The sequence below is a fragment of the Somniosus microcephalus genome, chromosome 14 (assembly GCF_052327205.1).
Source record: "Somniosus microcephalus isolate GS21.2 chromosome 14, FLI_Smic_1.0, whole genome shotgun sequence".
Lineage (NCBI taxonomy): Eukaryota > Metazoa > Chordata > Chondrichthyes > Squaliformes > Somniosidae > Somniosus > Somniosus microcephalus.
This window is the reverse complement of record NC_141000.1, coordinates 12,995,410-13,017,821: the sequence shown is the minus strand read 5'-3', so window position 1 is coordinate 13,017,821 and position 22,412 is coordinate 12,995,410.

Below are 22,412 nucleotides of genomic sequence, written 5' to 3'. Positions count from 1 at the left end.
AATCCCGTGATTTTTTATCTTAAGTAATAATCTTTTGTGTGGCACCTTGTCAAATGCCTTTTGGAAGTCTAAATACACTACGTCCACTGGTTCCCCTTTATCCACCCTATATGTTACTTCCTCAAAGAACTCCAGCAAATTTGTCAAACATGACTTTCCCTTCATAAAAACATGCTGACTTTGTCCTATTAAATTATGATTATCCAAATGTCCTGTTACTGTCTCCTTAATAATGGACTCCAATATTTTACCTACCACAGATGTTAGGCTAACCGGTCTATAGTTTCCAGCCTTCTGTCTACTGCCCTTTTTAAATAAGGGTGTTACATTAGCAGTTTTCCAGTCTGCCGGGACCTTTGCCGAGTCCAGGGAGTTTTGGAAAATTATTACCAATGCATCCACAATCCCTACCGCCACTTCCCTCAAGACCCTAGGATGTAAGCCATCTAGTCCAGGTGATTTATCCACCTTGAGTCCCATTATTTTACCGAGTACCACTTCCTTAGTGATTTTGATCATGTTTAGCTCCTCCCCCCCTATAGCCCACTGTTTGTCCAGTGTTGGGATATTCTTAGTGTCCTCTACTGTAAAGACTGATACAAAATATTCATTCAGTGTTTTTGCCATCTCCATATTTCCCACCATTAATTTCCCGGTCTCATCCTCTAAGGGACCAACATTTACTTTAGCCACCCTTTTTCTTTTTATATAACTATAAAAACTCTTACTATCTGTTTTTATATTTTTTGCTCATTTACTTTCATAATCTATCTTCCCTTTCTTAATTAATCGTTTTGTTATTTTTTGCTGTCTTTTAAAGTTTTCCCAATCCTCTATCCTCCCACTATATTTGGCTACCTTATATGCCCTTGTTTTTAGTCGAATACTATCCTTAATTTCTTTACTTAGCCACGGATGGCTGTCTTTTCTTTTACACCCTTTTCTTCTCAGTGGAATATATATTTTTTGGAAGTTGTAAAATAACTCCTTAAATGTACACCACTGATCATGTATCATCTTACCCTTTAATCTATTTTCCCAATCCACTCTACTCAATTCCGCTCTCATACCTTCATAGTCTCCTTTATTCAAGCTTAGCACGCTTGTTTGAGATCCAACCTTCTCACCCTCTAATTGAATATGGAATTCAACCATGTTATGGTCACTCATTCCAAGGGGATCCTTTACTAGGACATTTTTAATTAATCCTGTCTCGTTACACAGGACCAGATCTAAAGTTGCTTGCCCCCTGGTCAGTTCAGTTCCATACTGCTCAAGAAACCCATCCCTAATACACTCAATGAACTCATACTCAAGGCAGTCCTGCCCAATTTGATTTGTCCAATTAATATGATAGTTAAAATCCCCCATAATTATAGATGTTCACTTATTACAAGCCTCAACTATTTCCTGATTGATACTCCGTCCAACAGAGTTGCAACTGTTCGGAGGCCTATAGACTACGCCCACTAGTGTTTTTTTCCCCTTATTATTCCTTATCTCCACCCAAACTGTTTCATTATCCTGATCTTTTGACCCAATATCATTTCTCTGTATTACAGTGATTCCTTCCTTTATTAACATAGCCACCCCACCTCCCCTTCCTTCCTGCCTGTCCTTCCTGATCGTTAAATAACCTGGTATGTTTAATTCCCAGGCATTGTCACCCTGCAGCCATGTTTCTGTAATGGCCACAAGATCATACCCATATGTAGTTATTTGTGCCATTAACTCGTCTATTTTGTTACGAATGCTACGTGCATTCAGATAGAGAACTTTCAAATATGTTTTGCGACACTTAGTTCCTGCTTTTGCCCTTTTTATTACTTTACCTTTTACTCCATACCTTCTGCCCCTTCCTGACACGCTCTGGTTTTTAATTTCCCCACTGCTACCTAAGTCTATGACCTTCTCTGTTGTCATTTTTATTATTTGCTCTCTAGGAACCTCCCCCCCACTAGTTAGTTTAAAGCCCTCTCTACAGCCCTAGTTATATGATCCGCCAGGACTCTAGCCCCAGCACTGGCCAAGTGAAGCCCGTCCCAACGGAACAGCTCCCTCCTGCCCCAGTACTGGTGCCAGTGTCCCAGGAAGCAAAACCCATTTCTCGCACACCAGTCCTTGAGCCACGCATTTAACTCTCTAATTTAATTTGTCCTAGCCAAATTCGCTCGTGGCTCAGGTAATAATCCAGAGATTATTACCCTTGAGGTTCTGTCTTTTAATTTGACCCCTAGCTGCTCATACTCCTTTAACAGAACCGGCTTCCTAGTCCTATTTATGTCATTTGTACCAACATGGACCACGACAACTGGATCCACCCCCTCCCCCTGCAAGTTTCTTTCCAGCCCAGAGGAGATGTCCTTAACCCTGGCACCGGGTAGGCAACACAGCCTACGGGACTCTCGCTCTCGGCTGCTCTCTATCCCCCTAATAATACTATCCCTACCACTACAACATTTCTATTTACTCCCCCCTCTTGAATGGCCCCCTGTTCCACGGTGCTGTGGCCAGGTTGCTCATCCTCCCCGCAGTCCCTGCTCCTGTCCCCACAGGGAGTAAGAACCTCGAACCTGTTGGACAAGAGCAAGGGCTGCGGCTCCTCCAACACTACCTCCTGGATCCCCGTACCTGCCTCACTCGTAGTCACACCATCCTGTCCCTGACCATGGGCTACATCTGAATTAATTAACTTCATAGGTGTGACCATCTCCTGAAACACAGAGTCCAGGAACTTCTCCCCCTCCCTGATGTGTCGCAGTGTCTGAAGCTCAGACTCCAGCTCATCAACACGGAGCTGGAGTTCCTGTAGCAGCAGACACTTGTCACAGACGTAATCACCGTGAGCCTCAATGGGGTTCACCGGCTCCCACATCTCGCAACAGTAACACATCACCTGCTCCATTCTATGTAATTAATTACATTTTTTATTGTTAGTTATGGACACCCTCTGCCTGATTATAGATGCTAGTATCCCCTTTAATTTATTGGATTTAAATTAAATCAATCCCTCTAATTACACCAGTTAAGTGGTTCACCAACAGTCACTCTGCACCAGAAAGGCCTTATTAACTACAACCCACAGAGTTAAAGTTTGAAAAGAGCACCTAACACCCCGCTTACCCTAACTCACACTTACCCAAACTCACAGCACTCTTTGATGACTCGCACTAGGACCGGTCTTTTTATACTGTTTGTTTGTTTACAGCCAAATGAGTCACCCCTGCTGTTGGTTAGAAAACTGGTTTCCACTGCCTGCTGTGCCAATTTACTCCTACTGCAGTGTAACCTTGCTTTACTCTTCTTAAACCAACAGAATCCCAAATACTTAACTTTTCCCCTTTACTTAAACTGCTTAAGTAATCTTATCAAGAATGATTTAAAGAGAAATAACAATTAAAGAACTCTCACACTTACCCAAACTCACAGCACTCTCTGCTGACCTCGCACTCAGTGAGGTGGCGCTACATACCCAATTTCTCCCCCGGAGTGTTCCAGGATTTTTTAGTCCTCATCAAGGTGAGTTGCTGCGAGCTGGAACACTTTCCATTTCAGGAGCACAGCAACAAGCACTCGCAGATCAGGTGAAGCACAGTCAGACATGTTAGATCCGGGTATCTTAATGTTGTGTCCTTCAATAATCAGACAGAAGACTGCAGGGAATGATCAACAGGTGTTTACTGAATGAGGTTTCAAACTGCAACTGGCTGTACAGATCACTACTCAGGGTTTATATACAGGTGTGGTCACTGCCGGTACTACAGGATACAGGAGCTGTAAAAAGTAGTTCTCCCCCTTAAAGGTACATACATTAAAAGACAGATTCAAGATCCCTTGATATTGCTGTAACAATATGCCTCAGCCTCGAAAAAAGAAAGACTTGCATTTATATAGCGCCTTTCACAACCTCGGGACTTCCCAAAGCACTTTACAACCAATGAAATAATTTTGAAGTGTAGTCACTGTTTGTAGGAAGCACAGCAGTCAGTTTGCGCACAGCAAGTTCCACAAACAGCAATGAGACACTGACCAGATAATCTGGTTTAGTGATGTTGGTTAAGGTATAAATATTGACCAGGACACCATGGAGAGCTCCACTGCTTTTCTTCGAATAGTGCCATGGGATCTTTTACGTCCACCTGAGAGGACAGACGGGGCTTCGGTTTAACATCTCATCTGAAAGCCAGCACCTCTGACAGTGTAGCACTCCCTCAGTACTGGAGCATCAGCCTAGATTTTAAGCTTAAGTCTCTGGAATGGGACTTGAACCCACAATCTTCTTACTCAGATGAAAGTGCGAGCCCTGGACTTCTATACTTCATCCTTCACCAATATGGTGGGTGACGCACTTCCAGCCCGGAATGCGCACGCCTACTCCACTCACCGTTTCATGCCTATAAAATGCTCGGTGTCAACAAATTTATAGGCTCCCAAATTTACAAATGAACTAAAGGCTGTAGCCCGCCTACCCTCACCCCCTTCCGATCTCTTCACTACACCTCCCAGACATACTTGTGGGTCTCCGCATGAGCCAAAATTGGTAAGACCTAGACAGATAAACTGTGGTACCTCACTTGAATTATGATAAGTCCCAAGGAGGAATTCCCCATTCTGGGGCATTATCGATGCGCGCCAGTGGAATCATGCCCAGTTTGAGATACTAACGAATTTCGGGCCCGTTAACTTGTCTACCTATAAGTGGGTCATCTTGTTTGACTTGAACAAAATAATCACATAACTATTGTCCTGCATTCTCTTTCTGAACCTGGCCAAAGCTTGTCCTCAAAGGTTTCTATTTAAAATCTCACCGATTGTGCACTTTTTTGGTAGATCTGCCTGTCAGTGAGTGTTTCTGTCTCTGTTTTTATCTCAGTGTTCACAACCAGAAGAGAAAGCCTGCTAGATAACCCTCTGAGTGCCCAGGATCAGAGACCTACCAGTACAATGGGCGTGAGGTATTTACTGATTACCAAGACAGGGTAATAAATTCCTCAGTATTTACAATCCTTGGGGAAAATAATTTAAATGTCTAGTCAATTAGCAAATTAATTATCTTTCATCTAGTGTGTTTTTTTTAAATAAAAAAGGTTGTGTGCGTACACTTTGCTTTAAAATGCAACATTTAAATGCGCCTTTTCTTCTAAATCCTTTCTATGGAAGAATGGGCAAGAATTCCTAAAATGCGATGCCAATAGGTCTTGGTGCAAAGTGCCTGAATGTGCAAAAGTTGAAAATGAACCTATGTGGAAGAGGAGGTTGTCTAAATTCTACAGATTATCCAAATCAGGGCATCCTAGGAGGAAGTTTAGGAGCATTACAGACATCAGCAAAAACAGAACACAATATAAATGCATACAAACAAATATGAAACTCTACTGGCAAAGGGAGCTGACAATCAAGGAAGTATCCAATTGGAACGGATAGCTTAAAATCTAATACAAGGCATGCAATCACAATTTAGTAGGCCATTGATACAAAAGCAAAATACTGCGGATGCTGGAGATCTGAAATAAAAACAGAAAATGCTTGAAATACTCAGCAGGTCAGGCAGCATCTGTGGAGAGAGAAACAGAGTTCACGTTTCAGGTTGCTGACCTTTCGTCAGTTCTGATGCTGAGTATTTCAAGCATTTTCTATTTTTATTTCAGTAGGCCACTGGTTCTGTTTAGAGCTGGAAGATCGGGAAAGGAAGAGGTTTCATTGATGAGACGAATACCTTGGGGAATGTTTATCTGAAGAAGCATCAGAAATTCAAATCAAAGTATGGATTGTTACATAGTGTGCTGGCTCCACGAGGGAGAATCTATAAGGCTTCTTCCTAGATGTTTTGCCTCTGAACAGAATATTTAACACAGATTTTAAATGCAGGTCAATTTTTGACGATTGAGTTTCTTTCAGTTGAAAACTCAACTACTTAAGCCAAAAACACGCCCAAGGTATTTTAACTCCTGGGCCTCATTATAATCTCACCAGTGGGTTTCCCATTGAATTAGCCGACCCAACTTGAAACCTGTCCTCTTCTGGAGAGAATTTTCTGGAATGTCAGCCAGGTCAGCAGGAATGCATCTCGTAAAGGGAGATTGCATTCCCTTGTGGCTTCTTCTGTTCCCAAGTTGCTGGAAGAAGAATCTTCTCTGAAATGACTTGCAGATACCAAAGGTTCTCAGAAGCCTCTCTGGAGGTGCTATGGAAGAGGTGAAGATAAGGGGAAAACTCCTGCTCTCCAGCAGTGCGAGAAAGGTTATCAAACACCTCTGTCCACCAGGCATGGAGTGAGATTGCAGAGGTCATCAGTTCCAGGATTGTTACCCCCAGGACCTGGATACAGTGCAGTAAGCATTTCAATGCCCTCACTTGAGCAGCAAGGGTGCATACTGCTCTTCATTTAGCCCTCTCTACAAGATACAGCAGCAGTTCTTCACTCCTCTCCCCCAGCACACTCAACAATTCTCTTCCCTCCATCACTTCCTTCACCACCCAGAAAATGGTACACTAGACCACCTCTCATTCTCATTCCAAGCACACACTCATCTCTTCCTTCCTTGAGAGTATATGATTTTGTAGAATTAACAGCACAGAAACAGACCCTTTGGCCCAACAGATCTGTGCTGGTGCTTATGCTCCACACCAGCCTCCTCATCCTATCAACATATCCTTCTATTCCTTTCTCCCTCATGGACGTATCTAGCTTCTCCTTAAAGGCATCCATGTTATTCGCCTCAACCACTCCATGTGGTAACAAGTTCCACATTCTCACCATGAAAAACCATAGGGTTATGGGGAAAGAACGGGGGAGTGGGACTAATTGGAGAGCTCTTTCAAAGAGCTAGCACAGGCACGATGGGCCAAATAGCCTCCTTCTGTGCTGTAAGTTTCTATGATTCTATAAGTATGGGGAAGAAAAAAACAGGAAAAGAATAGTACTAGCTCCAAGCTTGGAGAAGACCTTAAATGGGTTTCATCTTGCCCCACTCTCTGCATAGTCTCAAGCCCCAGAAACTCCAGCGTCTATTCAAATGAATGTTATGAAATAAAGTTCTGTGGCACTCTTTCGTGAGGGTTCGCTCCCTCCTGGTGTGTGCTGCCTTGACCTGCCAGTGGAGAATTTGTTTTGTGATGTAAGCTAGAAGAGCAGCACAGTGGCATAGTGGTTAGCACTGTTGCCTCACAGCTCTAGGGACCCGGGTTCGAATCCGGCCTCGGGCAACTGTCTGTGTGGAGTTTGCACATTCTCCCCATGTTTGCGTGGGTTTCCTCCGGGGGCTCCGGTTTCCTCCCACAGTCCAAAGATGTGTGAGTTAGGTTGATTGGCTATGATAAATTGACCCTTAGTGTTAGGGGGATTAAATACGTGGGGTTACGGGGATAGGGTGGGATATGTGTTGGTGTAGGGGTTACGGGGATCGGGTGGGATATGTGTCGGTGCAGGCTCGATGGGCTGAAATGGCCTTTATCTGCACTGTGGGGTTTTTGTGATTGTGATTGTGATTGTGAAGAGCACATCCCGTGACATCCAAGTGTCCACGCTGCACCCCAGTATCTGTGAGTAAGTGAACATGCATTGTGAAGCTAGGCTTTGTTTGAAACTTGTTTTGCGAGTTTAGTTAGTTGAAATAGTGAGAAAATATCATAGGAGAAAGCAAAAGAGAAAGAAAGAGGCTTTTGAGGTTGTCAGAGATAAAAAGATTGTAGAAGAGGCAAGAGGTATCAGAAAATAATTAAATGAGAAATTCAGTAAAAAGAGTAAGGGACACTTTTGCAAAAATTTTGGAATCAGGATTGAGTGGTGTACCTTTGTATTAAAAACCTAATTCAGCATTGCTGGGACGTTTTAAGCTAGTTAAGTAATTTTTTTAGTGCCCAAGTTTAAGGAGAAAGTGAGTTGTGACTTTTTTGATTTATAAGTTGATGAGCATAAGGGAAATATAGCTAGCTCACTGTGCACTGTTCATTCATCAAGCTTATATCAATAAAAAAACATTTATTGGTTTGAAACGCATAAAATTCTTAGCGGGCTTGACAGGGTAGATGCTGAGAGGTTGTTTCCCCTGGCTGGAGATTCTAGAACTAGGGGTCATAGTCTCAGGATAAGGCATTTGCCATTTAGGACTGAGACGAGGAGAAACTCCTTCACTCAGAGGGTTGTGACTCTTTGGAATTCTCTACCCCAGTGGGCAGTAGATGCTCAGTCGTTGAGTATATTCAAGACTGAGATCGATAGATTTTTGGGCACTAAGGGAATCAAGGGATATGGGGATAGGATGGGAAAGTGAAGTTCAGCCATGATCTTATTGAATGGCTCGAAGGGCCGTATGGCCTACTCCTGCTCCTACTCCTACTCCTGTTCCTATTTCTTATGTTCTTATGTTTTTGTGAAACCGGTGTCTTGATTCAAAAAATGTACTTATCCAGTTCGCCATCTGTAAAAGAGGAGAATTCACGTGGCAGACATGATACTTTCCAGCGGCCAGTGTGCATAGTCTCTTTGGTATGATCCCTGGGTCATCCTATCATTCATCCAGATACTAGACAGAATAAAGACGCACTCCAGATCATAGAGGATGTGAGATCCACTTATGAAAACAACCAATGACACCATTATTGGAGAAAACTATCTAGTAGACAAACCCCAAAAGCCATGACGGTTTTTATAACTAATGATAAATAGTGCACACCATTTTAGTAACTTTTTAAAAGAAATTCCTACCACCTAATAGATTCCATCATTGTTCCCTCCATAGCCAAGCTAACAAACTGATAATTTATAGAATTATGTCTATGTATTTTTCAGTGTTTATTTATTTTTGCTCATCCTTCTCCTCTCCAGAGGGCATTGACTCCTGCAGTACAATTCTACAGACACTGATACCTTGCAAAAGTGGCCATTATCCACATTTGAGCCTAGGCAATGAATTTGAGCAGGGCATTCAGCTGTGGAAGACGCACCATTGCCAAGTCTAATCCTGTCCTCACCTATTATTGTCATTTGCACTTTCCAGCAATGATAGCAATCAGGAATGGGAACCCTGGATGATTTCCCCCTCCACAGCTTAAGGGCAATAAGATCAATTGTAGTAGCCCTAATGCCACCTTAGTGAAAGCAGCACAAACTGACAATCATATCCAGGACCTCCTGGTGTGAATGGATCAGCTGCACGTTGCATTTACTAAGTGAGCCAACAAGGGAGTTTCTGTCCTTTTTTAAAGATTAAAATAACACCAGTTCTCTTTTAAATCTGCGACACCTCTATTCATGAGCCTCACAAACCCCTTTCCTTTTACCTTAATTCCTTTCAGTTCACCTAAGAACAGAGCAGCCTGGAACATTGGAACACAAGAAACTCTGAATGAGATGAGGCCGATTGGCAGTTAAATCTTGGTTCTTCCAACAAACTATGGTCATCTTTCGAGATTTGGATTGTCATTGTGGTGGTATATTCATGGGGGGAAGTCAAGGCGCTTGCCCAGGACAGCTATCAACACCAGGGTGTTTGATTGGGAGGCTGAGGGGAAGCATCTTTGAATATCTTTCTTAAGACCCACTCACATACGGAGGCAAATTCCCTTTCTAATTTTCTGCTTTGTCCCCGATTGTTGTTTTAAGAACATAAGAAATAGGAGCAGGAGTAGGCCAATCGGCCCCTCAAGCCTGCTCTGCCATTCAATAAGATCATGGCTGATCTGATCCTAACCGCCAATCCACTATCACAGAACCATCTCCTGAATCTAACAGAATTAGACACACGAAATAGGAGCAGGATCAGGCTACACGGTTCCTGGGCCCGCTCCGCTACCCACAGGGCCATGTCCGGTCCGAACCTAGACTCATGTCCAAATTCCTGCCCGCTCCCCGTAACCCTTAATTCCCTTTACTTCTAGGAAACTGTCTATTTCTGTTTTAAATCTATGTAATGATGTAGCTTCTACAGCTTTTTGGGGCAGCATAGTCCATGGACCTACCACCCTCTGAGTGAAGTAGTTCCTCCTCTTTTAACATCTTACTTTCATTTTGTATATTTCCCAATCTTTCTTAATTTACACAGTTTAAAGCAATTTTCTCATAATACTTACTTCAGCCACCCTGCTAAACAAACTAGGTCCAAAAAAGTAGATATCGCGGTAGAAATTTGTATGTGTTGTGTCTGTTTTTCAGGCATAAAATGGGTGACGTAAGAAAACTACGAGGCACTTGGCCTGTGTATTAAACAAGGCTTTAATCAACTGCTTTTCAACATGGAGATCTAGTTGTGTCCTTCACTAGTTCCTGTTAAAGAATGTCCTGAGCAAGCTGGGCCCATGCCCGAGTATTTATACTCTCCCTGGACAGCGCCACCAGCAGGCCGCCCAGTGTTATTTCATAAGTCATTTCCCATGAATGATAAGATTCATGTCAACGGGCACAAAGAATACCAATTCAGCAGTGGGATGGTTTGTGCCCAATCTGTGCAGGCGTTGGTCCTCCTGCTAAATTCATGAGGCTCTTTTATTCAGGCATCCTGGGCAGACACCTAACACAGGCATTAGGCCCCTTAAGTATGTAAATAAGGTGTATGACAGCTGTTAAAAGGACTCTTTTTCAAAATTCGTTGGGGAGGAATGAGGCAGCTATTGGGCCTTCCCCGCTCAGAATTCTTAAGTGGCCCCCAGCATAAGGTTGCTTTTTTTTGTAAAAACAACCCTTCCAGGTGGAGCAGATGGTCTGACACTGATGCCTTCACTCGGACGAGCTGCCAACTGGCACCGACTATGTTCATGAGACCTGAGGACCAATTTGCATCGGTCCTTGGGATTCTCGGCTCGGGCACATGCTGGTCGTGTCACGCCGAGTGCAAAAACGGGCCCAGACTAACTTCTAAGCCATCATCTTCCGACATCTTGGTCTTACTTCCACCATTTCAAGAACGTCCTTTTATTTCTTCTCCAGTCTTCCTTAAAATAAGTGCTCCTAAATCTGTTACAATTATGTCATTATCCCTTGTTTATGCGACAAGGTTGAAGCTAATAGCATTATAATCTCTGCCACTTAAGTGCTCTGCAAGCTTCAAACATTCTTACATCTCAGGATCATGCCTAAAATATAAATAAAGAACAGTCTCTTCACCGGTACTCTTTTTAGCAAGCTGCATCAAGAAGCAGTCCTGCACAAATTCCATCAATTCTCTTTCAAAAGTATTCCCCACTACCGTCCAATATCTGGGTAATTAAAATCACCTATAGTTATCCAGCCCTCATATTACAGTGAAGTATACAGACACCTTTTATCTGTACTTGGCTGCAAAATATGACAACTGGCTGACAGCAAAATTAATTTGACTTCTACAAAAAGTATAATACAGCTATTCAATAAGTTCATGACAGCGAGCTACAGCATTGGACTAAAATTAAAATATAACCGTTACCCTGGAACATCAGCTCAGAAACAGTGATCATTCTTCCTACCTTTTCCAATGGTTTATTTTACGTGACCACAATTGTATACTTCTTTAATGTGTTAACACAAAAATAAATACATTCTCAACACATAATTTGAAAACCATAAGATGCAAAATTTGTAACTGGTTCCTGCAATGTTAGCCATTGTTCCCCAGGATGTATTTGCCGCTAAATTATGAATTAAACTCTGCTTTGATGCACATTGAATTCTATGCAACTGATTCAGCCAATCCCCTTTGGGGCACAGATGGATGAAATACATGTGCTTTGAATACCAAAAGGAAATTGATTTATGCATTTTGTACTGTGAGTAAAGGCAGTAAACTGCTGTACACTGGTTTATCTCTGTCAGCTCTTCACATGAAGGATAGATTATTTATCTGGAACTTTAAAGTGAAGTATGCAGTACAAACTTTGGTGGGCTGAAGGAGTCAGAATTTTACACTTAGCAGCACTGCATAGAAGAAGAAGAACTTGCATTTCAATAGCGCCTTTCACAACCTTAGGACGTCCCAAAGCGCTTTACAGACAATGAAGTGCTTTTGAAGTGTAGTCACTGTTGTAATGGTAGGCAACACGACAGCCAATTTGCACACAGCAAGATCCTACAAACAGCAAGGTAATAATGACCAGATAATCTGTTTTTAATGATGTTGGTTGAGGGATAAACATTGGCCAGGACACCGGGGAGAACTCCCCCTGTTCTTCTTTGAAATAATGCCGTGGGATCTTTTACATCCCCCTGAGAGGGTAGACGGGGACCTCGGTTTAAGGTCTCATCTGAAAGACGGCACCTCTGACAGTCCAGCACTCCCTCAGTACTGCACTGGAGTGTCAGCCTAGATTTTTGTGCACAAGTCTCTGGAGTGGGACTTGAATCCACAACCTTCTGATTCAGGGTGCTACCAACTGAACATGATTATAATATTGGCATAATTTAGCAGGCAGAGCTTTTAAGGAGATAATAATGGCCCAGATTTTCCCGCAGCAGCAAGATCGGAAAAGTACACCATAAATTTAGCCATTTACTGCACTGATCTTGCGATTGATAAGTTCATCCATATTTTCAAATTAGAATTTGCCGCAGCAAAGACGGCAGTAAATCAGAAGCGACACCATTGTTTTTTCCCAGTGACTCGATGAATTTGTAAACAGGGTGGCAATGTAAAGTCTTATAACCAGCTTTTTTACAAAGCCATAGTATGGCACTGCTTGAGAGAGCAACTCCCACCAGGACGATCTCTACTCGGTGGAATCAGCTTCCGTTTATACCACATTGTGGTGATTATTCTTGTTTTATAAGAAGCATTGTAATTGGTTGCCTGTTTTCTTGCCTTGAGATATATGCTGTAAACTTATTGGTTAGTTGATTCCATGTGACCTGTGGTGGCCATCTTAAATTCAGTTTTCTACAGTTTGGTTGAGACTGGGTGCTCAACATGTACTTGCTGGTTTTTTAAGGTTAATAAAGCCTAGCTTTTGAAAGGCAATCTACTCTTTATTTCAATTTATTAACCTTTTGCTATAATGGAACGATATCTTCGACCGGAACAATTTAATGCTGACCCTAATTCTGCAGGAGTGGATGGTCAATGGAAACATTGGCATCGTACATTTAAAAACTTTTTGGGTGTGTTGGATCAGCAATCTCTAAATAAGTTGGATATACTAATCAACTACATTGCTCTGGATGTGTATAAGTATATTTTGGACTGTGAAACTTATGAGTTGGCTATTGCTACGTTGGAAAATTTTTTTGTTAAACCCAAAAATGAGGTATTTGCACGTCACCTTTTATCTGCCCGTAGGCAGCAGGTGGGAGAATCCTTGGATGCTTATTTACAAGCACTCCGGCGCCTTGGTGCTAACTGTAGTTATAAGGCCGTGTCTGCAGAAGAACATAGGGAAGAGTCGGTACGGGATGCATTTATTAATGGATTACTGTCTAGATCAATTCGTCAGCGGTTATTAGAAAATAAGATCTTGGATCTTAAGAGTGCTTTTGAGCAAGCCTCTACATTGGATTTGGCTCAGAGAAGTTCAGATTCTTATGCTCTTTTTGATCGGCCTGCGACCGTGGTTTCAGCAGTTCTGGATGAAAGGGAGTTACATGGATTTAATAGGAGTGGTTTATCAGATTCCGAAACAGTTTCTACTTCGGCAGCTGTTGCCTCTAGGATTCAGAAGTGTTATTTTTGCGGGAACACCCGGCACCCCCGTCTGAAATGCCCTGCCCGGGAGGCTGTGTGTAGTAAATGCGGCAAGGGAGGTCATTACGCACGTGTTTGCAAATCGGTTGCCTCCTCTGCGACCATTCAGCCTTTAGATAGGGCGTTTATTGCATCAGTTTCTGCCGCCTTTTCCCATGGCCTAAACAAAGCTATAGTTATGGCCCAAGTTAATGGGTTAAAAGTGAAGGCCCTTATAGATACGGGTAGTACTGAGAGCTTTATAAGTCTTCAGGTTGTGAGGGAGAAGCATTTGAAAATTTCACCTGTTTCCTATCAGGTGTGTATGGCTCAGACGACTCTCACCTTACAAGTAGCTGGTTGTTGCCTTGTGAAATTAATTCTCCTAGGTAATACGTATACTGATATATGCCTATCCGTTCTGCCTAATCTCTGTGCGGACATTTTGATTGGTCATGATGTGCTTCAATTAACTGAGTCCCTCAGTCTTTCTTTCGGAGGAACCAAGCCACCTTTGTCTATTTGTGGATTAACTTCTTTATTCATTTCTCCATTATCACTTTTTTCCAATTTGATGCCGGACTGTAAGCCAATTGCTACCAAGTCAAGAAGGTATAGCAGTCAGGATAAAGAATTTATTAATTCTGAAGTTCAACGTCTTTTATCGGAAGGAATCATTGAACCTAGTTTTTCGCCCTGGTGGGCACAGGTAGTTGTCACCACTAATGAGAGACATAAGAAGCGAATGGTGATAGATTACTCTCAAACTATTAACAGGTATACTCAATTAGATGCGTACCCCCGCCTAAGATTGATGAGCTTATCAATAAAGTATCTCAATATAAGGTTTTTAGCACTATTGACCTAAAGAGTGCTTATCATCAGATTCCTATCGCTAAGAGGGACAAACCATATATGGCCTTTGAAGCTGGCGGAAAGCTGTACCAGTTTTGCCGAGTACCATTCAGTGTTACTAATGGTGTCGCCTGTTTTCAATGGGCAATGGATGCTTTTATAAGTGATAACTCTCTCTCTGACACCTTCTCATATTTAGATGACATCACGGTGTGTGGCAAATCAAGGGTGGAGCACGATTTTAATCTAGAAAGATTCCTTCAAGTTGCGGAAAAAGTTGGCTTAACTTTCAATAAAGAGAAGTGTATCTTTTCGACCACTGAGGTAAATTTACTGGGGTATATTATCTCGGGAAACAAGATTAAACCAGATCCAGAATGGCTGCGACCACTGATTGATTTACCTTGCCCTACTAATTCTAAGGCCTTGCAACGAGTTGTTGGACTGTTTTCTTATTATTCTAATTGGATTGCAAACTTCTCACAGAAGATCCGGCCCCTTATTCGGGTTACGACATATCCTCTATCATGGGAGGCCAGGACGTGTTTTGATAATCTTAAAAAGGATATCCTTGGAGCAGTTGTGCATTCTATTGATGAGAAGGTTCCCTTTGTGATTGAGACGGACGCTTCCGATTTTGCAATTGGGGCTACCCTGAACCAAAATGGAAGACCTGTGGCCTTTTTCTCACGTACTCTGAGCAATAGTGAGCAGAGACATTCATTAATAGAGAAAGAGGCATACGCAATAGTAGAAGCACTGCGTAAATGGAGACATTATTTATCTGGGCGACATTTTACGTTAGTAACTGACCAAAAATCTGTGTCCTTCATGTTTGATGTCAAACATTTCGGAAAGATTAAGAATGATAAAATAATGAGGTGGAGGATCGAGTTGGCATGCTACCATTTTGATATAGTCTATCGTCCGGGGAAGGATAATGTTGCCGCTGATGCACTGTCGAGGGCTTATTGTTCTGTGCTTCACGGAGATACGCTTATTAATCTTCATAATGCTTTGTGCCATCCTGGTGTTACGAGGATGATACACTTCGTACGCAGTAAGAAATTGCCCTTTTCAGTTGAAGACGTCAAACGGATGACTTCGTCATGCTCTGTCTGCGCCCGGTGTAAACCGAATTTCTTTAAGCCTCAACGAGCTCATCTTATAAAGGCTACTTCTCCCTTTGAACGCCTGAGCATTGATTTTAAGGGGCCTCTTCCTTCAACGACTCAGAATCGATATATATTTACTGTTGTGGATGAGTTTTCAAGGTTCCCTTTTGCTTTTCCTTGTGCAGATGTATCAGCTGCTACAGTTATTAAATGTCTGACTCAACTTTTTGTCATCTTTGGGATGCCTGCGTATATCCATTCGGATCAGGGAAGTTCTTTTATGTCTTCCCAGTTGAAGGAATACCTCCAGAGTCGGGGAATTTCTACTAGCAGAACTACCCCGTATAATCCCCAGGGTAATGGACAGTGCAAACGATACAATGGGGTGATCTGGAAGGCAGTTATGTTGGCTTTGACATCCCGGAACCTTAAGAATACACAGTGGGAAATGGTACTGCCTGATGCCCTGCATTCCATTAGATCATTGCTTTCAACGGCTACTAATGTGACCCCCCATGAAAGGCTCTTCAACTATCCACGGAGATCCACTACGGGATATTTGGTACCTTCATGGCTTACTATGCAGGGACCTGTGCTGCTCCGATGCCATGTTAGACTGTCAAAGTATGATCCTTTAGTGGAGGAGGTGGAGCTATTGGAGGCAAATTCCCAATATGCTCACACTCGATTCCAAGATGGGAAAGAAAGTACGGTTTCAGTTAAAGACTTAGCTCCTTGTGGTGGCCAGCCCTCTCCTGAGGACATTAACAATAGCCATAATTCAGATAATGTTGATGTCGTCACAGATACTACGAACATTTCCAATCCTATTGCTGACACTTACAATTCTCTTAGTCTGCCCCCGATGGATGTTCATGACCCTCCCAGTCTACCTTCTAATGGGACTTCCAATCCGGAAACCGTTGATAATCGGGATATTGATAGCCTCCCTGCAGAAGATATTTCTGTGTCTCCTGGTGTGGGAGGGCAAGGAACTCCACCAAGGCTAAGAAGGTCGACACGAACAAGATATCCGGTCGACCGATTAAAAATGGACTTTTAAAATAATTAATAATTTAATAGTAAAATTTTAAAATTGTTGAAGGCATTATACATGTATTGCTCTAGTCATAAATAACTAATTGTAAACTGTAAAGGCTACCTAGGTTGAAGTATATTTTAAAAGGAGGGGTGAATGTGGTGATTATTCTTGTTTTATAAGAAGCATTGTAATTGGTTGCCTGTTTTCCTGCCTTGAGATATATGCTGTAAACTTATTGGTTAGTTGGTTCCATGTGACCTGTGGTGGCCATCTTAAATTCAGTTTTCTACAGTTTGGTTGAGACTGGGTGCTCAACATGTACTTGCTGGTTTTTTAAGGTTAATAAAGCCTAGCTTTTGAAAGGCAATCTACTCTTTATTTCACACATATTATTAAAGTGTCGTTAATTTGAAGCTCGACACCATCCAGGACAAAGCAGCCCGCTTGATCGGCACCCCATCCACCACCTTAAACATTCACTCCCTCCGCCACCGGCGTACCGTGGCTGCAGTGTGTACCATCTACAAGATGCACTGCAGCAACTCGCCACGGCTTCTTCGGCAGCACCTCCCAAACCCGCGACCTCTACCACCTAGAAGGACAAGGGCAGCAGGCGCATGGGAACACCACCACCTCCAAGTTCCCCTCCAAGTCACACACCATCCTGACTTAGAAGTATATCGGTGATCCTTCATTGCCACTGGGTCAAAATCCTGGCACTCCCTACCTAACAGCACTGTGGGAGTACCTTCACCACACGGACTGCAGCGGTTCAAGAAGGCGGCTCACCACCACCTTCTTGAGGGCAACTAGGGATCGGCAATAAATGCTGGCCTTGCCAGTGACGCCCACATCCCATAAAAAAATGAATAAAAACAAAAAAAATCCCCAGGAAAATCTGGGCCAAACAGTTACAATCTTAGGATGGAAATTACTCAAATTCTAGGGATGGCAAGTGTTAGAATATTTCAAATATTGCTCTCTTCACATGAAGTGCATGCATGTTGGGGCAAGGGCTAATCATAAAAGCCTCCCCAATTTTATTAATGTAATAAAAACAACAGTAATGCTCCACACAATGGCCGGAATTTTTGGGGGGGACAGCGGATTGCGTTTGGTGGCGGGTCGGCTTGGAAAAAAAATTTTTTGACCGTGGGTAAGGAACCGGCTGTCAACCCATCTCCATACTATTCTCCCAGATGTTGGGTCTGTCATCGCTGAACAGACCCGACACCAAGCAGCTGGGGGAGGAAATTTAGATCATGAGCTGGATTGTTAAGAGGCAGTTAAGCTTACCTTCAGATTTTTAGAGTTCGTCAACGGGTTCCCCACTGCTCGGGGATCACGTCAGGTAAGGAGGTCGGGTGTTGTGTCAGCATGGGATGATTTCTAAACTTGACAGCTGCAAATGGTCTATAAAAACTCCCATTTCACAGGTCTTCACTTTCCAAGCTCAGAAGCTGTTGCTTACTGCATTTGGAAGACAGATTGAGCTTTATGCAGCTTGCAAGTGTTTGGAGCAAACTCACTATCCAGTATCACCTCATTGGAACAACCTCTCTCACCATTGACAGATCGCTTCTGTCATCTCAACCTCACCTGCCATCTATTCCATCAGCATCGGTGCCCTTGAAAAAATCTCACCTTGGTCCTCAGAATCCCACCACAATCAGCCCCAACACCAGCAGCACCAACAACAACACTAACCTTCTCCACAATCAGCTGGTGCTGCATAGGACAGAGGGCATCAGCACCCGACCACATTGCTGCCCGGGATGGCCTCACCATTGCCACATTTACTTCACTTGACACTGTACACCCTGGCTGCCACATGATGCGCCAGGTTGGCACCACCCCACACCAACACCATAAAGCATCCCTACAGTGCCCAAACTATTCCTTTCACACTCACCGCCATTGCGGGGGTTACCATTATGTCTCACCATTCACTCAAACTCACTAAGCCACTTACAAACGTGCACACAAATCTGTCCAAAAACGCAAAGTGTTTCAAATAAAGATTTCAATGTTTGATAGCACAGAAACCTCACATGAACATTGGCTAAAACACCCAAGTGCCTACCCTTATGTGTTGTTAGTTGATATGATTGGACTAGGATGAGGATGAGTGTGAGGGGTGGCTAGTGGGACGGGGAAGTGAAAATGTAGATGGAGAGGGATGGGTGGAGGTGCAAGGTAAGTTGGTGTGAGTAAGGATGTGCATGAGTAGGGTAGGGAAGGCAGAGTGATGGGGATGTGATGAGTGGCACAGCAGGATGAGGTTGAGTGTGGCTTTGCAGTAACGTTTCGTGATCTACTGAGCTCATTGAAAGGTTTGTGCCACTGCAGCCTAGTCCTCCTGACGACATCCCTGCTTGTGCCCTCCTGTGCAATGTACAAGCAGGCTGTGTTGGTCTCCTGGGGAGGTCTCTTCTGCCCATGGGAAGGGAAGAGAACCTCCCTGTGAGCTGTGACTCCCTCCATGAGCCTGGGTGCAGCCGTGCACCTCTGTGCAGTGCTTGTCAGTATTTGCAGCATCTCAAAGCTGTAGAACTCTGACAGTAGAACTGTCAAAAACAATTTACGCATGGTCCCTATAAGGAAACCGGCTGATGATGCATCATCAAGTGACATCAAGTGACATCCTTCAATTGGCCGCCAAATGTGCAGGGCGGGCTTAAAAAGCCCAATCATCGTAAAATTCTTTTCACAGAGTGGGCTGGAGCCAGCAGCAGGGTCGCACCCTGCCACCGACCCCGGCCGCAGTGGACCCGTCTCGGTAGCCGAAATCGCAGCCAATGATACTGTAGGCCTCAAAATTACTAAAATTCACAAATCCACACTTCATTAAATCCTCTCTCTGCAATTTTAACATTGACTTTAAGCAGTTTATTTTACATACAATGGAATGTTGGATAAACATGTCATGAGTTTGCCTGTTAATATCACCAGCAATTATTTCTGAGTTTGAATTGTTTTATTTGCAGTGCAATAGAAATACAAAGTGCCAAAACGAAATGTGTGAAGAGTTTCACACCTGGCTGATTTCACTTCACATGTAGGTCAAGACACTAAATTAATGCAGACAGAGAAGGCAAAGTGAAATCAACACTTAAAGAGCAAAGCAACCAGACATTCAAGGCTGCTGGAAAGGGCAAAGCAGATGGAGAACTACCTGTTGTAAAAAGTCATAAGAATGTGTTTCGAAGAAACTTTATGCTGTGACAATTGAAGATCTGCAGGAAAAAGAACTGGTCAAAGCAACTGGTGGAAATGATGGGGTAGCAATTCAGGTAAAATCCCTGCGCCGATACTGGGCCTAGGGCTTCACTTTCACCAACAAATCGCAAACAGTCAGCAGGCTAAGAGTCAATGAAGATCGAGCCACTGCCAGCGTTGCAGTGGCCCTCGGGTAAGCAAGGGCCAGGTGGGAGAAATGGAGGCCATGGAGGGAGGTCGGGTGGGGGGAGGGGGAATGGGGTGGTGACGGGGGTAGCGATACATGGAGGCCATGGGGCGAGGTCGGGTGGGGGGAGGGGGAATGGGGTGGTGACGGGGGTAGCGATACATGGAGGCCATGGGGCGAGGTCGGGTGGAGGGGGGGAGCGGGGTGGTGACTGGGGTAGTGGTACATGGAGGCCATGGGGGGAGGTTGGGTGGGGTGGGGGAGCAGGGTGGTGACTGGGGTAGTGATACATGGAGGCCATGGGGGGAGGTCGGGTGGGGTGGGGGAGCGGGGTGGTGACTGGGGTAGTGATACATGGAGGCCATGGGGGGAGGTTGGGTGGGGTGGGGGAGCAGGGTGGTGACTGGGGTAGTGATACATGGAGGCCATGGGGGGAGGTCGGGTGGGGTGGGGGGAGCGGGGTGGTGTCGGGGATAGCAATACATGGAGGCCATGGGGGGAGGTCGGGTGGAGGGGGGGAGCGGGGTGGTGTCGGGGGCAGCGATACATGGTGGCCATGGAGGGGAGGTCGGGTGCGGGGGGGAGTGGGGTGGTGACGGGGGTAGCGATACATGGAGGCCATGGAGGGGAGGTCGGGTGGAGGGGGGGAGCGGGGTGGTGACTGGGGTAGTGATACATGGAGGCCATGGAGGGGCGGTCGGGTGGAGGGGGGGAGCGGTGTGGTGACGGGGGTAGCGATACATGGTGGCCATGGAGGGGAGGTCGGGTGGAGGGGAGGAGCGGGATGGTGTCGGGGGTAGCAATACATGGTGGCCATGGAGAGGAGGTCGGGTGGAGGGGGGAGTGGGGTGGTGTCGGGGGTAGCGATACATGGAGGCCATGGAGGGGAGGTCAGATGGAGGGGGGGAGCGGGGTGGTGACGGGGGTAGTGATACATGGAGGCCATGGAGGGGAGGTCGGGTGTGGGGGTAAGGGGGGGAGCAGGGTGGTGTCCGGGGTAGCGATACATAGAGGCCATGGGGGGAGGTCGGGTGGAGAGTGGGAGCGGGGTGGTGACGGGGATAGCGATACATGGAGGCCATGGGGGGAGGTCGGGTTGGCAGGGGGGCGGGGTGGTGACGGGGGTAGCGATACATGGAGGCCATGGGGGAAGGTCGGAGGGGGGAGCGGGGTGGTGATGGGGGTAGCGATACATGGAGGCCATGGGGGGAGGTCGGGTGGAGAGGGGGAGCGGGGTGGTGATAGGGGTAGCGATACATGGAGGCCTCGGAGGGGAGGTCGGGTGGTGGGAGGGAGGTTGGGTGGAGGGGGGAGTGGGGTGGTGACGGGGGTAGCGATACATGGTGGCCATGGAGGGAGGTCGGGTGGAGGGGGTGGGGGGGAGCGGGGTGGTGTCGGGGGTAGCGATACATGGAGGCCTCGGAGGGGAGGTTGGGTGGTGGGGGTGGGGGTGGTGTCGGGGGTAGTGATACATGGAGGCCTCGGAGGGGAGATTGGGTGGTGGGGGTGGGGGGTGGTGCCGGGGGTAGCGATACATGGAGGCCATGGGGGGAGGTCGGGGTGGGTGGAGGGGGTGGGGGGGGGGATGGTGGGGTGGTGTCGGGGGTAGCGATACATGGAGGCCTCAGAGGGGAACATAAGCAAAGGACCTAATGCTTGTTTCAGGCGTGGGCACTATGCGACAAACATTTTTCCTTTCCCAATATGGCGGGCGGTGCACTTCCAGCCAGAAATGCACGTGCGCTTCTTGCCCGCAATATTGGGGGCTTAGTTGGCCCATTAGCACCCGAAAAATTACCGTTGCATGGCCAAATTTATCAACCAAAGCTTTTGGGGAAAAGCACAAAACTAACCAAGAGCTATCAAAGTAAAATTGCATAGGGCGAATAGGCTCTCCCCAGTAATGAACTCAAAGATATTCAGACAGTACTTAGTTATAAATTACATTTTTATCTGAGTGCATAAATTTCCATCGATTTCTTTAGTGCTTTCCACTTTTCCGCATAGACTAAATAATGGAAGGTTAACACGCGGGTTTTCAGTGTAACTCAATAGTAATTTCACTGTAATAGCTGTGTTATTTCTTTCAGCTAATACGGATAATTGATTTTTTTTTGCAATACCTATTTGAAATACTGTAATTGGGTTTCTTTGCATTCACTTCATAATTTATGTTTGAAACTTCAAAACTTTAGCATCAATACAAAATGGATTCTGCGTTAAAGGTTTGTGAACATTGTGTCATTCTTATGCCTTCAGTTTGAAAGTACAGTTTATGGAACTGTTCAGACAATTTTAACATCATGTTAGAGCAGGCATAAACCAGACACACACAAAAGCTTTGCATTGGTAAGACATTTTCACATTGTATA